Genomic DNA, 15,155 nt, shown 5'->3' on the forward strand with positions numbered 1-15,155 from the left:
AACAACAAAAAAAAAAACAAAACCTACTGGTCTAAATCCCGGGAGAGAAAGCGGTAGGGTGTAAAAAGTAGTAGGATAAAATCCAAGCAGAGTCTAAGAACCAAGCCAGGATGGTATTCACTTCTGTTCATTTATTAATTTATTCAACAGCAGAGCTGACAATTATTTTTGTGTGCCTACTATGTGCACTGGATATTAAATGCTGAACAGCTAAGACAAAATCCCTGCCCTGATAGAATTGACAAGGAGTTTTCTTCCTTGTTTCAATTTTATTCTTGTTCCAACCATCCCGTTAAATATTTAAATACCCCTTCACCTCCAGGAAGAATGCAAACTGACACATAAATTCTTTCTCAAACTTAGCTTTTCAGACGCTATGTCTTTAAAACAAGGAAAGCACAGACTTCCTTGGAGAGGGGGAACTGAGCCACGGTCCATCCCATCCATCTAAATTAAGACCGCCACCACTTACTGGGCCACTAATTGACATAAACAAAGATTCTGAGGTTTGCCCTGGGAATTCAGAGACATTATTTATTGAGTCAATTATGTTCACAATGTGACAGTTGATTTTTCTTTCCCTCTTTCCCCCACGTACCACTTTACTCTTAAGAAGAACAGTTAGATGCAGGAAGGGAAGAGTGAGGGCAGGGCAAAAGGAGGGGCTGAAGCCCCATCCACAGGGGTTTCCAATAAAGTTTATTCTAGTTCTCAAATCTCTCTCTCTCTCGCTCTCTCTCTCACACACACACACACACACACACACACACACACACACACCCGAGAGAGATCAGACTTAAAGAGGCTAAATTTATTCCCCATAAGGCCCACACGCAGAGCAAACATTAGGTGCATCCACCTTCTAGATGTGCCTTAAAAGCTTCCCAGACTGACAAAGCATAAAGCAGCTTGCTTTTATTATCTCTCTACTTTCAGAATGTTTTTTTCATCTATTACTAGGGGATCTGTCCTCATTTATCAAAGCACAGGCAACTAAGGCACCTCAGGGCCATGTGTCCCTAAAGCCAGGACAGTGATGCTTAAAACTACTTCCATTCTGTAGTCTTGGAGCCTCTCAAAACCCTTCCCAACGAGCCCACTCTGTTTCTGAGAAATTGGTGATTATCACTGCAAGACCAAAGTGTGTCTTCAGGAGAGGTCAAAACCTAAGATGTCTAACTGCAGACAGTGTGTTTATTTTATAATCAAGCTGTCACTCCCTTAGGAAGCTCTGACTTACCTGGGAGGCTCCAAAGGGAGTCATGTTAGACCTTACAAAATTACAGACATCAGAGCAGTTCCCCAAAGGTGTGCCCATGCAGAGCTCTTAATAAGAGAACTGCTCACTTAATTATCACAGTGATAAAAAAAAAAATTGGTGTCAAAGACCCCACTGGAGATAACTCCTTCTTCTGGTTCATGGCTTTGGAGCAAATACTGCCTGTGATAGCTAAATTTTTGTCAACTTGACAGAAGCAAGAGTCATCCGAGAGGAGGGAACCTCACTTGAAAAGATGCTTGCATAAGAATGAAGACCAACAGAGTCTACTAACCCTTGGGGCTTTCAGAGACTGAACCACCAATCAAAGAACATACAGGGCTGGGCTTAGGCCTCCCTGCACATATGTAGCTGATGTGCAGCTTCATCTTCATGTGGGTCCCGAACAACTAGAGTGGGTCCTATCCCAAAAGTTGTTGCCTGTACATGAGATATGTTCTTCTAGCTGAGCTGCCTTGTCTGGCCCCCATGGGAGAGGAAGGGCCTAGCCTTACAGACTTGAAGTGCCAGGGTGGGAAGACACCGAGGGAGGCCTCCATCCACTCAGAAGAGAAGGGTAGAAGGAAGATTGTGGGGGTGGTGACTAGAAAGGGGCCAGTGAGTGGAATGTAAAGTGAATAATTAAAGTAAATTTAATTTAATTTAATTTAAAAAATAATAGCATGTAGACAAGCCATAGGGTGTTTTCTTGATTGATGGGTAGTGCTATCCCTGGGTAAGTAGTGTTGGAATATATAACAACAAACTGAACAACCCATGAGAAGCAAGTCAGTCAGTAGCATTCCTCCATGGCCTCTGCATCAGCTCTTGGTTCCAAGGCTCCTGCCTTGAGTTCCTACCCGAAATTCCTTCAATGACTGTGATATGGAAGCAGAAGCAAAACAAACCCTTTCCTCCCCAAGGTGCTTTGGTCAATAATAGTATTTTATCACAATAGAAAACCTAATTAACACATTATCCGTAGCACCAGCTGCCACAAAGTGCACAAGGCTGCAGCCAGCAGCAGCGAGATCCAACAGGACAAGATGGCCCCATACAGCTTCCAGAGACAGTTATGAGGGAGCACAGAAGATCAGGAAAAGGCATGGGAGCAGGGAGCTTGCACAGCACTCTCCCTGTTAAGCAATTAGCACAGGGAACTGGACAGAACTGAGAAGGAAACAGGATGACTAAACTCCCCACCTTTCAAGTTCCTGGTACCCCACCCACCCACACCCAAACCTTCCTGTCCTTCCCTCCACCTCTTCTGGGAAGAGAAAATAGCACATAAAACCGCCTAGGTAGCCACAAACGACACTGTCATTAACTAATACTCGTCTAATGAAAACATTTGGGTCATATCCAAGCTTGCTGTGAAACTTCGTTCAAAATTTTAAATTCTTTATGCCTCGATTGCCTCCTCTTTGAAAAAAAATAGCAACATGGAGTTGTTTGGGGGGTAAAATCATGTCTAATCTGATAACCGAGATTCCTAGTGTAAAAATGCTAGTTTACAGTAAATACCCTGTAATTAAATAGCCATGCTTCCCCTAATCTTCCTTAATCCTCTGAGGCTGGAGAAGTAGCTTAGCTGGTTCCCAGCATACACAAAGCTCCATCCCCAGCACTGCTTAAAAATCAAGTGTAGTGGCATATAGCCACAACCCCACCATTCAGGAGGTAGTGGAAAGGGGAGCAGAAGTTCAAGGTCATCTTTGGCTACATAGCAATTTCAAAATCAGCCTCAGCCTTGAAAAAGAGAAGGGGAGGGAGGGTCTGAAGAAGTGGCTGAGCAGGTGAACACACTGCCATGAAATCCTGACCAACCACATTCGATCCCTATAACAAAAGGAAAAGGTGATGGGACCACTTCACAAAGTTGTCCTGACTTCCACATACATGTCAAGATATGTGATATCGCCAACTCACAGCACAGATAGAGTAACAATAAAAAGGCAAACAAACAAGAATGCATCCTGTAGAAGAATACAGCCTTGGGATGCAGAAGACACCATAACTGTCCACGGAATGAAAGAATGAACCCACTAGCTAACCAATCAATCACCAATTTGCATTCCTACCACTTTAGATGAGATGCCAAGGTACTCCGCTAGGGAAGAAATTTTGCTTATGTCTTAACCCCAGTATCTTGGACAGAATTTTAACACACAGTAGGTTCTCAATGCTGATAGATTGTAAAACTTTTCAACTTACAACTTGTGAATATGCTAGAATGAGCTTGAGATGAACTGCCCTCAAGGAGTCTACCTCATGCTCAGCATCCTTGAAGTGTGAGTGGAAAGCTTCGCATCACAAGAGCTTCCACAGAGATGAAGAGACAAAACAAGAAAAAGATGGGGCGATGAGAGGAAGAAAAGTTGACATGGAGGGAGCCAGCAGCACACACCAGATCTGGGGAAATCCAGATTAGTCAACAATTACTGAGAGTTAGTCAACAATTACGCTGAGGCTTACATTATAAACCACTGGACACTGAATGGAAATATTTGCATCAAATTTACTCCATAAACTTTGTGACCTTTCATCTCCCATTTTCTTTTTAAGATGGATTATGTAGAACTTGTTCAGAATCATCTTGCTAACAACGCAGACTTGTGAAGACATGAACAGAGGTAGCGTAGTAACACTTGACTGCCTCAACTCTCAGCATGACCTGCCATCCTTAACACGCTCACTAGGATCTGTCCAGTCTGTTTCCATCCCAGTCTTTCAGCCATGGCCCTCTGCATTCTCCTCTGACCACAAACTTTACTCACATGTCAATGCCCTACTCAGAAACCTGCCAGTGCCTTCTTTCTCACTGTTCTCTCTTAGGAACATCCCTAGCTCTTCAAGTGGTAACCCTAGCTCTCTGCAACATTCACAGCTCAACTGATCAAGCGCCTCCTCAGAAAACACCTCCTCCCAGGATCACCCCTGCTCACACAGCCCAAGAAAGTCTACATCAAGTCACCAGGCCCCGCTGTCTTGATAGCACTCATATAGCAATCCTCAAGTTTCTAAAATACCCTGCCTTCTGTCACTCCCAGTGAGAAGGTATATTCCATGAGATCAAAGAAAGATGCTATGGGTATCTGCTGCTGAATCCCACCTACACTAGAATCTGATAGGATGGCCATTATTTGCGAAGAATAATGGAGGGAGAAACAAACATGAGGAAGGGAGGGGTGAAAGGAGGAAGCTATCTGCATCCAGCTTTCTCATCAAAATATAAAAGAAACATTCAGCAAAGCTCTCCAGAAAGAGATATTTTATCACAATAAAGCACCTTTTAATTGGATGCCCAGCTCTTTTCAATTTAGAACTAGCTTCATCTAATAAAAACTGGAACAGGACCAAATAACAATAAGAAAGATTTGTTAGCACGTGCTGCGCGCCAAACACTGTGTGCGAACCTTCCCAGAACAAATTTGTTCTACCTCCCATCTGCCCTAAAGGACTGTTACTTGTGTTTGAGGGTGACACCAAAGCTTGGAGACATTCAACATCCTATCCAAACCCACACAGTAACTAAGAAACAGAGCCTCCAATTGACTCAAGGCAATCAAGCAGGAGAGGCTGGAATTCAGTGAGGCTGGAGGTTCAAATGAGAGTGTGAAAAGCCTATTACAAGGCTGGATGTGTACCAAAGTTCTTCTCCCTCCCCTATTGACTATGGCTCGAAAATTCTGATAAACAAATCAGATATTTTAGTCCTGTTCCCAAACAAAATGTCATGAATTTTAATATGAGTCAATATCTAATCACATCTACAAATTATCTCAAATACAATACTTTTCAAGTAGGACTAGTCAGACACAACAGCTTTGAACTGATTTTTTCCATACTAGTTGGTACGTTCTTCGGTAAGATTCATTTTTGTTTTCATTAATCATGCCAAGTCTTCAGGAGTGACTGAATAACATTAACTGTTACAATGATTTGGATACCTCTGCTTCATATTATTAATCGTTCTCTCTCCTGAAGGAGAATATTTAACTCTTGCAACTGGCAACAGGAAATAATAGATTCCCCAAATAATAGAATCTAAAACCTGGAAAAGATTTTGTATTTTCTAAACCAGAATAAAGGAAATCCTCAGCAAAGGGTTGAAAAGTGGCCCATCTGAATTAGGGAAGTCTACAGCCAAATAGAAGAAAGTCTGACACTGCCATTCCCATAGCCCTTTCCCTCTAAACCCCAACATGACAAGCATCAAGTTTCTGGTATGCTTCTGTTACCAAGTTCTTTCTCCACCTTCCAACAAGACTTGATCTCCCTTAATTTTGATTGTCTAGAAATGTGACCTGGATAATTTAATTTCTCCTGATTTAAACTTCATGTAAAACACAGCTTTCTTTCACCATTAATCAAGGCTAGCTTCTCACTCAGAGCCAAACCTCACCCTGGACCAACCCTCGACTGAACATCCATATCAGCTTAGAAGGCACCATCCATGGGACAAGTTCACTACTCTTCACTCAGTCTGTGTTGGTCCTAATTACAAGGGACTCTCTCTCATCTTCCAGCATGGAGGGCCTTTAGTGTCTGGCACCAGTGGGGCCCATTACCCACCACTCTTGTGGTGACAAATGAAAAAATAACAAGGCTTCTATCGAGTTCCTTTTATCACCTTTTTTTTTCATGTTCATCAAACTTAAGCCACAGTACAGCGTCTCCATTTTCCTTCCTCACTCTAAAACAAAATGGGGAGCCAGTATCTGTCTATTGTATCAATGAATTGCCCCCAACAGAATGTATAAATTTAACTGTTGCCCAGGAAATAAATAAATTCAGTGGGCTCTTAGATAATTCTCCTTTTGTTCAATTTCTATTCCTGCCCATATTCAGACTTCTGTGTTAATCAATAATATCTGCATGCATGTCTTCAAATCAGGTGTCTCCTTTGAACAAAGCATCATTTCCTGTAGCCACACATATGCTCATTTTTAAAAAGCCCATCTCAGAAAGTCTCAGTATCCCCAAGGTTACTACCAATCTATTACTGACAACAAGCCTCCATCTCACCCGCATTTTTAATGTTCTCAACAGTCCTGTGAGGTGAGCTACTTTTGCTCTCATCATTTCCAGGGAAGGAAACAGTCTCAAAACTGAAGGCCGCGTGGTTATCGAGCAGCTGACCTAGAATTTCAACCTGAATTTCTCCAGCTGTTTCCACAACAAGCACTTACCTCAAAGAATGGGTTTCCTCACCTAGAATGGGGTAGAGAGAACAGAAGGAGCATTGTGCTTTGCAATGTTACCTTTAAGGATTAAATGAGACACATAAAGCTGCTGGCACACAGCATGCTTGTATTAACAGTGTTTAACCCTCCAGTCTTCTTGTGGCCTAAAGACAAGTGGTGACCTCTGACAATACAAGGCCCCTTCAGTCAGTGTCCAGTGGCCCAGAGGAAATGCCACCAGAGATGTACCTTGAGCATTTCCCTTGCTGGTTACATCTCCACAAAGAGATGCTCGGTGATGCAAACCAACTTTCATTAGGTCACAGCACTGGTCAACAACAACAGGGACAGAACTAGAATCTGGTCAAAGGAATTACTGGTCCTCAGCAGGCAGGCTAAGAGCCTGGGGGTGGGGATGGGGATAGAAGTGGGGATGGGGACAGAATATTGTGGTGGCCCAAATAGTAACCAAATGTATACATATACAGGTGTGAAAATGCCACAGTGAAAACCATTTCTTTGTCTACTAACTAAAAATCAGTAGATAATAATAAAACGGCGATATGTAAAATACTGGGGTAAAATATATTACCTGTGCTTAGTGGTTTCATTACCATTCGATTGTTTCTGCATTTGAAAAGAAATTGCTTTAATAGTAATTTAAAATAGAGTAGAATCATAAAATTCTTACCATTCCTGGGAAATAATATAACAATATATTCATCAAGTCATAAGTAGCCACTGAACTCTGAGAAATCCCTGGGTCCTGAGAATAAAGTAGTACATTCTATCTTGAAGTGGCTCATTAAGAAACATGATACTTTACAAAGACCATGGGAACAGTTACATATGTAGGAATTCTTCAGTTAATATTTTCTAACATAGTGTCATAAATATAAAAGGTTCAACACTAAAGCTGTTTCACCTTTTGTCACTTTGTAACATTGTAACACTGAGTAACACTGTGAGTTAGAAAGAACTTCAACATTCAGCACTAAAGAGCAAAGTAAGTTTTAACTACTTAATGAAACACTATATAGCAATGAAAAAGATGGCTTTGAAGTTTATGTAGTTAGTGTAAAAGGCATTTGTGATAAATGTTATTTTTTAAAAGATGTATAACTGTATTAGTACTGTGGACGTTGTTTGAAATCTGCCTATAAAAATTGGATGAAAATGTGCCAATTTTGGTCATTAGCATGCTTTCATTTTTGTTCTTAAGCCAAAGGCTTGCTATCCGGTACAGACATGATCCTCCTGCTTCATCACTCTGAGTGCTAGGATTATAAGCATGCACCATCAAGCCTGACGCCAATTTGTGCTGTTTTTAAAAGCACATACACAGAACTGTTATATTTAAATTTGGATGGAATAATATTTACATGTTAATTAAGTTGTATGTATGAAATTAGGAAAAGTCCAGATGATAGCTTACAAAAGAAGAGAAGGACATAGGAAGAGAGCCAACAGCAAATGCTACTAACTTCCCCTGTCACAGCAGGCAGGGACTTCCACAGAAAGCTACATCTTCTTAATCTGATTGTCCAAGTCATCAAAGTATGGGTGCTTCAGGACCATTTTGCCAGAAATTCGTTTGGCAGAATAGTAGACTACCATTTTTTTAGAGCAAGCTCAAGCTGCTTCATTCAATTTTTTTCTCTTTTTTTTTAAGAATTATTTTGTTTATTTTATGTATATGAGTACACTGTAGCTGTCTTCAGACACACCAGAAGAGCACATCAGATCCCATTACAGATGGTTGTGAGCCACCATGTGGTTGCTGGGAATTGAACGCAGGACCTCTGGAAGAGCAGTCATTGTTCTTAACCACCGAGCCATCTCTTCAGCGCTTCATTCAAATTCTTGATATGGGATGCAAGGGTGGCTGGCATCCACTTGGGAAATGTGTTCTTGTAGTCCTGCACGGACTCTACTTCCAGTCTAACTTTGTTGTTAGGAGTTCCCAGAGCTCTGAAAATCCTGAAAGTTTGGTCAGTCTCGGAATCAACACCGAATAGTGGCTTCTTAGTTGCCAGTTCTGGATATATGGTGTCCTGATGTCAAGTGGGTTGGAGTATCGAGCAGATCCCAGCAACGCTTCCAAAGATCGACCAGTACCACTGTCAGTACCTCATGAGTGCACACTCTTATTTCTTTTTTCTTTTCCTCATTTATTGGATATTTTCTTTATTTACATTTCAAATATCCTCTCTCCAGGTCTCCCCTCCAGAAACCCTCTATCCCATCCCTCCTCCGCCTGCCTCTATGAGGGTACTCCCCCACTCCCCAACCCACCTACTTCTGTCTTCCAGCCCTGGCATTCCCCCACACTGGGGCATCAAACCCTGACAAGACCAAGGTCCTCTCTTCCCACTGATTTCCAACAAGACCATCCTCTGCCACATATGTGGCCAGAGCAATGGGTCCCTCCATGTGTACTCTTTGGTTGGTGGTCCAGTCCCCAGGAGCTCTTTCCTTCAGTCTCTGCTCCATACTTTGTCTCCATATTTCCTCTTGTGAGTATTTTGTTCCCCCTTCTAAGCACTGAAGCATCTACACTTTGGTCTTCCTTCTTAAGCTTCATATGGTCTGTGAATTGTATCAAGGGTACTTGGAGCTTTTGGGCTAATATCCACTCATCAGTGAGTGCATACCATGTGTGTTCTTTTGTGACTGACCTCACTCAGGATGATATTTGCTAGATCCATCCATACGCCTAAAAGTTTCATGAAGTTATTGTTTTCAATAGCTGAGTCATTTTCCATTGGGTAAATGTACCGCATTTTCTGTATCCATTCTTCTGTTGAGGGACATCGGGGTTCTTTCCAGCTTCTGGCTATTACTCCAGAGACCCAAATAACCTTATTAAAAAATGGGGAACAGAGCTAAACAGAGAATTCTCAACTGAGGAAACTCAAATGGCAGAGAAGCACCTAAAGAAATGTTCAACATCCTTTGTCATCAGGAAAATGCAAATCAAAACAACCCTGAGATTCTACCTTGCACCAATCAGAATGGCTAAGTCCAAAAACTCAGGGGACAGCAGATGCTGGCGAGAATGTGGAAAAAGAGGAACACTCTTCCATTGCTGGTGGGATTGCAAGCTGGTACAACCACTCTGGAAATCAGTTTGACAGTTCCTTAGAAAATTGGACATAGTACTACCTGAGGACCCAGCTATACCACTCCTGGGCATATACCCAGAAGATGCTCCAACATGTAATAAGGACACATGCTCCACTATGTTCATAAGCTCAAGAAGGAAGACCAAATTGTGTGTGTTTCAGTGCTTCTTAGAAGGGGGAAAAATACTCACAAGAGGAAATATGGAAACAAAATATGGAGCAGAGACTGAAGGAAAGGCCATCCAGAGGCTGCCCTTATTAATAATAGCCAGAAATAGCTGGAAAGAACCCAGATGTCCCTCAACAGAAGAATGAATGCCCACTCTTATCTGTATTCTGTATGCTCTGTCAAGGCCAAAATCAGCTAGTTTTATTGTCCCTTTGTCATCAATCAATACATTTTGAGTTTTCAAAGTCTCTGTGAAGAACTCTTAGGGAGTGTAAAACACAAAATCCCCTGGAGGTTTTGGACAGAAAACTTTTGATGAATAAAGAATCCATGAACTGACCAGGAGGGATTAAATCCAAGGACTTCTTGAGGTCCAGGGACAGGGACTTGATACTTCGATACAACCTGGAATCCTGCATGAGCACAGCCTGAAGTCTAACAATATTTGGATGGTGACATTGTTTCCACAGAGATTTCCCGAACTGCAGAACTAGGCACTCCTTCCTCACTTTCAAGACCACCAGGGCCACTGTCTGACCTGTAGTTATACACTCTTATACACCATACAAGGACCTAATCCAAATTTTCTCTATTTTGATATAGTCTTCCATAGTTACTCAAGAAGTTATGGCAGAGCCTCTCTTTTCCCCTGGAGGCCAAACTGCAGATCTGGACTGCGCAGACTCCGGGAGCAACTCTGAGAGCTTGGAGGGCAAATGCCTCCAATTAGGACTTTAGCAAAAAGATGACAATGACCACTTATGGTCACTTCCTGTGCACCAAGGTGTTTAAAGTGCTTCATTATACTTGCTTGTGATTCTCATACTCATGAGGTAGACAGCATTATTCAAATGTCACTCAGAGAAAGACTGGGCTACAAGATTTAAACCCAGGTCACACTGACTCCAAAGACAGGCTCATTATAACCACTAAACATTGTCTACAGTCCTATAATGGGGAAAATAAGTTTTTGCTTTTAACTGTCATGCACTTTGCTTTTTAAATAATGACAAAACAACAACCGATCATTTGCCTTGTCCCAAGTCCTGAACCATGTTGTTTTATATAATTCATTTAGTCTTCCCAAGGACTCTAGGAAGTAGGAAGCAATACTGTCCTCATTCTACAGATAAGGAAAATGAGACAGAGGTTTTAATGGCTTGTCCGAGGTCATGCAGCTAATCTGGCAGGGTATTATCAAGAATTGCTCTTCAGAGAGTCCAATTTAAAGTGGGAACTAGTTATTCAGTTCATATACTAGTTACTTAGAAACAGTCTTAAACAAACCTAGTAAAAATTGTGTAAAAGATTTTAAAAGTCTTTGGGAGAAGAATGTCATAATTTCTTTGAATGTTAACTATTTCAGACATACGGAAAAGATTAGAGACTAATAAAAAAGTCAAGTTTTTGACAAATTAAGTATCTTTAAAAATAACAAAAGCTATGCCCTACTAAAGGTCACTTATCAAGAAAAATTTTAGTTATACCTTTAAATTCTACTTAAGCTGGGAATCAATATGAAAGAAATTAATTAACTGCAAAAGATGCAGTTTCTTTTGCTCAGGAAATTTGAGGGAAAAAATTTAAAAATAAAAAACAGTTTAGGATCACATGTGACAGACAGTATTTGTGGAGCTGAAGCAGGAGAATCGCCATGAATTCGAAGTTACCCTGTTCTATATAGTGAATTCCAGGCCAGCCTAGGGTATGCAGACACTGTCTCAAACCCAAACAGTAACAATGGCAACAAAAATCCAGAAAGAGTAGGGGGAAAGAAGGAGGAAGCAGAAAAGAGAGAGGGTTTGAAGCAGAAAGAAAGGGAAGAAAGAAACGATGTTTAGGCCATAGCCAAGGAAGACAGATAGCTAAGGTCTAGCATGAGACAAATGCCAAATCCCAGATAGCAAGTAGAATTGAAATCAAACAACTTGAAGGTCACAGAAAGACATACTCCAATAAACTCAGAGACACTAAACACAACACTCCTTTGTTCCTGGATAGGAAGACTCTGAAGCCTCTTGGAGATCCCCTTCCAGGTGCTCTGCCCACTGCAGAGGTCCCTCAAAGAGTAGACACAATAGGGGCCCAGCACCAAAAGATGAACTCCTACAGGAGAGTAGACGTCTACATAAAAAAAGACACCCCCCCCCAGAAGAGGCAAAGAATGCAAAAGTTACAAGTCCACAGAACCAGAAAGCTAGGAAGCTTCTAATTAGCATTATCTAGAACCACCCCAAATACCAGAGTAGAAGTCTAGATCAGAAATCACACTCCCTACCCCACCCTCAGCTGAATAGTGGTGGCATACACCTTTAATCCCAGCTCTCTGGAGGCAGAGGCGGGGCAGTGGTTCAAGGCCAGCCTGGTCTACAAAGCAAGTTTAAGGATAACCAAGGCTACACAGGAGAAACCCTGTCTCAAATAAATGAAGGAAGGAAGGAAGGAAGGAAGGAAGGAAGGAAGGAAGGAAGGAAGGAAGGAAGGAAGGGCAGACTGAAGAGGAACAACTGCACACACCAGGGAACCCAGAGAGTTTTCAAGTAGTATGCAGCATGAGGTAAGCAGGGACCTACAGGTAGACTACTGGACGACCAGCAGGAAACGAAGTTACCTTTCAATCAATTAACTCCTGAGCTGAGAGGACAGGTGGGATTTGACTGGTCTTTGGGTCAAACTGAGAGTCCTAATTTAGTGCGAAGAGCCTAGCTGAGGGCAAGCTGGAACCTACAAGGGCTCTTTGGATCCACATAAGATCTGTACCTCTGCTGCAGTATGTTAGCATTCAGTCCACACACCAGGCAGCTCTCTTCTTTCTTTCTTTCTTTCTTTCTTTCTTTCTTTCTTTCTTTCTTTCTTTCTTTCTTTCTTTCTTTCTTTCTTTCGTTCTTCCTTCCTTCCTTCCTTCCTTCTTTCTTCCTCCCTTCCTTCTTCCTTCCTTCCCTTTTTCTTCCTTCCTTCCTTTTCTTCCTTCTTCCTTTTTTCTTCCTTTCTTTTTTCCTTTCCTTCCTTTCTTTCTGCTTCTTTTTTGGAGGGGGTGCATCTTGGTTCAGCCTGTTTCAGCTTTAAGTTCTGTGCCTGCCTCGTTTTCTATCTAGAAGGTATCTAGAAGATTTATGGTGGCCACTATCTCCTGTTTCCATTGTCTTTGTATATTTGAATTTTGCACAACAGAGTGGGTGTACAGGCTCAGAAAACTCACACACTTGTGGAAGATTTGATCCAGGACAGTTAGGAGAACTCAGCTCACAGATGTCCCAGTGCCCGGTTGAATAGAACAGAAGAGCATTAGAAAGAGCAATGTAAGAGCCAAGAAGGCAAGAGCATGACCTCTGCAGTCTGACAACTGTCTGCTTCAAGGTCACAGGTGCATGTTGTAGCTAGCTCACTGTCTTATCTCTTAGCCTAGACTTCTGTCTTCTCACCAGCAGCTAAGAGAATGGGATTCAAGTTGCAGCAGTGTATGCTGCCATTCATTTCCACCTTTATAGGGGGAAGGTAGGAATAACTGCATTCACTTTTCCAGGCTTTTGGTAGGATAACTGTAAAACTACCAAGTGCTTGGATCACGGTGTGCGACCACTGATTACAGCTACTCTCATTATTCTATCTTGTCTCTCTAGAGCTTTTAAACTGTATTTATGGAAAGTATAGATTAGAAAAAAGCCATCTTAGCCGGGCGGTGGTGGCCCACGCCTGTAATCCCAACACTTGGGAGGCAGAGGCAGGCAGATTTCTGAGTTCAAGGTCAGCCTTGTCTACAAAGTGAGTTCCAGGACAACCAGGGCTACACAGAGAAACCCTGTCTCAAAAAACCAAAAAAAAAAAAAAAAAAAGAAAAGAATAAAGCCATCTTGTTCTATTACTGGGACCAGGATTTCAAAGGCCTACACATATTCATAATATGCAGTTTGGTTCATATGAGCCAAACTCATATATGACTATGATATAAAATTATAAAATCCTTAATGTATGTTCACTGCCTTTCCTGTTAACTAGTGTTTTATGACTTATGCACTTTAATCCCTACATACCAGAAACCCTTTAATTTTTATGCAAGTTTAAAAATTTACAGACAGAAAAAATATTTAGAAATAAGGAGGAGAGGATGAAAAATGGATATAATTTTAGAATTTAAAATCACTTCATTAATTCAATCTAATTTTACAGAAAATGATAGTTAGATCAAAGCAAGTGAAATGAACAACATTGTTATCAGAGTTTAGTCAAAACAGGACCTGAGTTTCCTAACTTATGGGCAAGTCAGCACACTCATGGCTAAACCCTGTATGCATGGTCTCGACTACCATGATACAGTGACCCCACACACATCCAAATCTCAGGAAAACACTTTCTATCCCAGATTTCACCTTGCTTCAGAGACAAAACATCCCAGAATTGTAGCTTGCTGATTTAAGAGATTTCCCAAAAGCTATGGTGGTAAGCAAAGTCTATTACAAACAGATGGATTCAAATGAGCCATCCAAGGATTTGGGATTCGTAGGCCTTATGGTCAAAAAGAAAACAAAAACGCATTATAACTCACAGAAGATTCATTTTCCTCTGCTGGGGAAGGCTGTGTTTCAGGAGACTAAGATTCTAGTGACAACAGAATGAGCAGAGCTGATCGGGAGGGGCCATGCAAGAAGACAGACCTATCTGAAAATAAGTTATTAAGAAGTAGCATCCTTTATGGTGAGAACATACCATATGTGTCTTTCTGGCTCTGGGCTACCTCACTCAGGATGATATACCATCCAATTGCCTGCAAGATTCATGCTATCTTTGTTTTTAATAGCTAAATTGTGTAGATGAGCCCATTTTCTGTATCCATTTTTCAGTTGCAGACCATCTAGGTTGTTTCCAGTTTCGGGCTATTACACATAAAGCTGCTATAAACATTGTTGAGCAGGTGTCCCTGTGGTATAGTGGGACATCTTTTGGGTGTATGTCCAGGAGTGGTATAGTTGGGTCTTGAGGTACAATTATTCCGTTTTCTGACAAACCAAATTGATTTCCAAGGTGGTTGTACAAGTTTGTATTCACACCAGCACTGGAGGAGTGTGCCCCTGGCTCCACAACCTCAACAGCATGTGCTATCACTTGAGTTTTTTATCTTAGCCATTTTGAAGGGTATAAGATGGAATCTAGGGTTCATTGTGATTTGGATTTCCCTGATAACTAAGGGCACTGAACATTCCTTTAAGTGCTTCTCAGCTATTTGAAATTTCTCTGTTGAGAATTCTCTGTTTAGCTCTGTAACCCCATTTTATACTTGGGTTATTTGATTTGGTGGTGTCTAATTTCTTGAGTTCCTTATAAATTTTGGATATTAGCCCTTAGTCAGATGTAGGGTTGGTAAAGATCTTTTCCTAATCTGTAGGCTGCCATTCTGTCCTATTGGCAGTGTCATTTGCTTA

The 15,155-nt window shown here is 41.5% G+C and overlaps 1 protein-coding gene and 1 pseudogene across 1 annotated transcript in view; both read right to left on the minus strand.

The window, feature by feature from the left end:
* Prelid2 (PRELI domain containing 2) overlaps positions 1-15,155 on the minus strand; it is a 73,632-nt gene that overhangs the window by 8,824 nt on the left and 49,653 nt on the right. The gene's annotated exons all lie outside the window — the stretch shown is intronic.
* LOC110284852 lies at positions 7,535-10,536 on the minus strand (annotated as a pseudogene).

This window comes from Mus caroli, chromosome 18 (assembly GCF_900094665.2).
Source record: "Mus caroli chromosome 18, CAROLI_EIJ_v1.1, whole genome shotgun sequence".
NCBI lineage: Eukaryota > Metazoa > Chordata > Mammalia > Rodentia > Muridae > Mus > Mus caroli.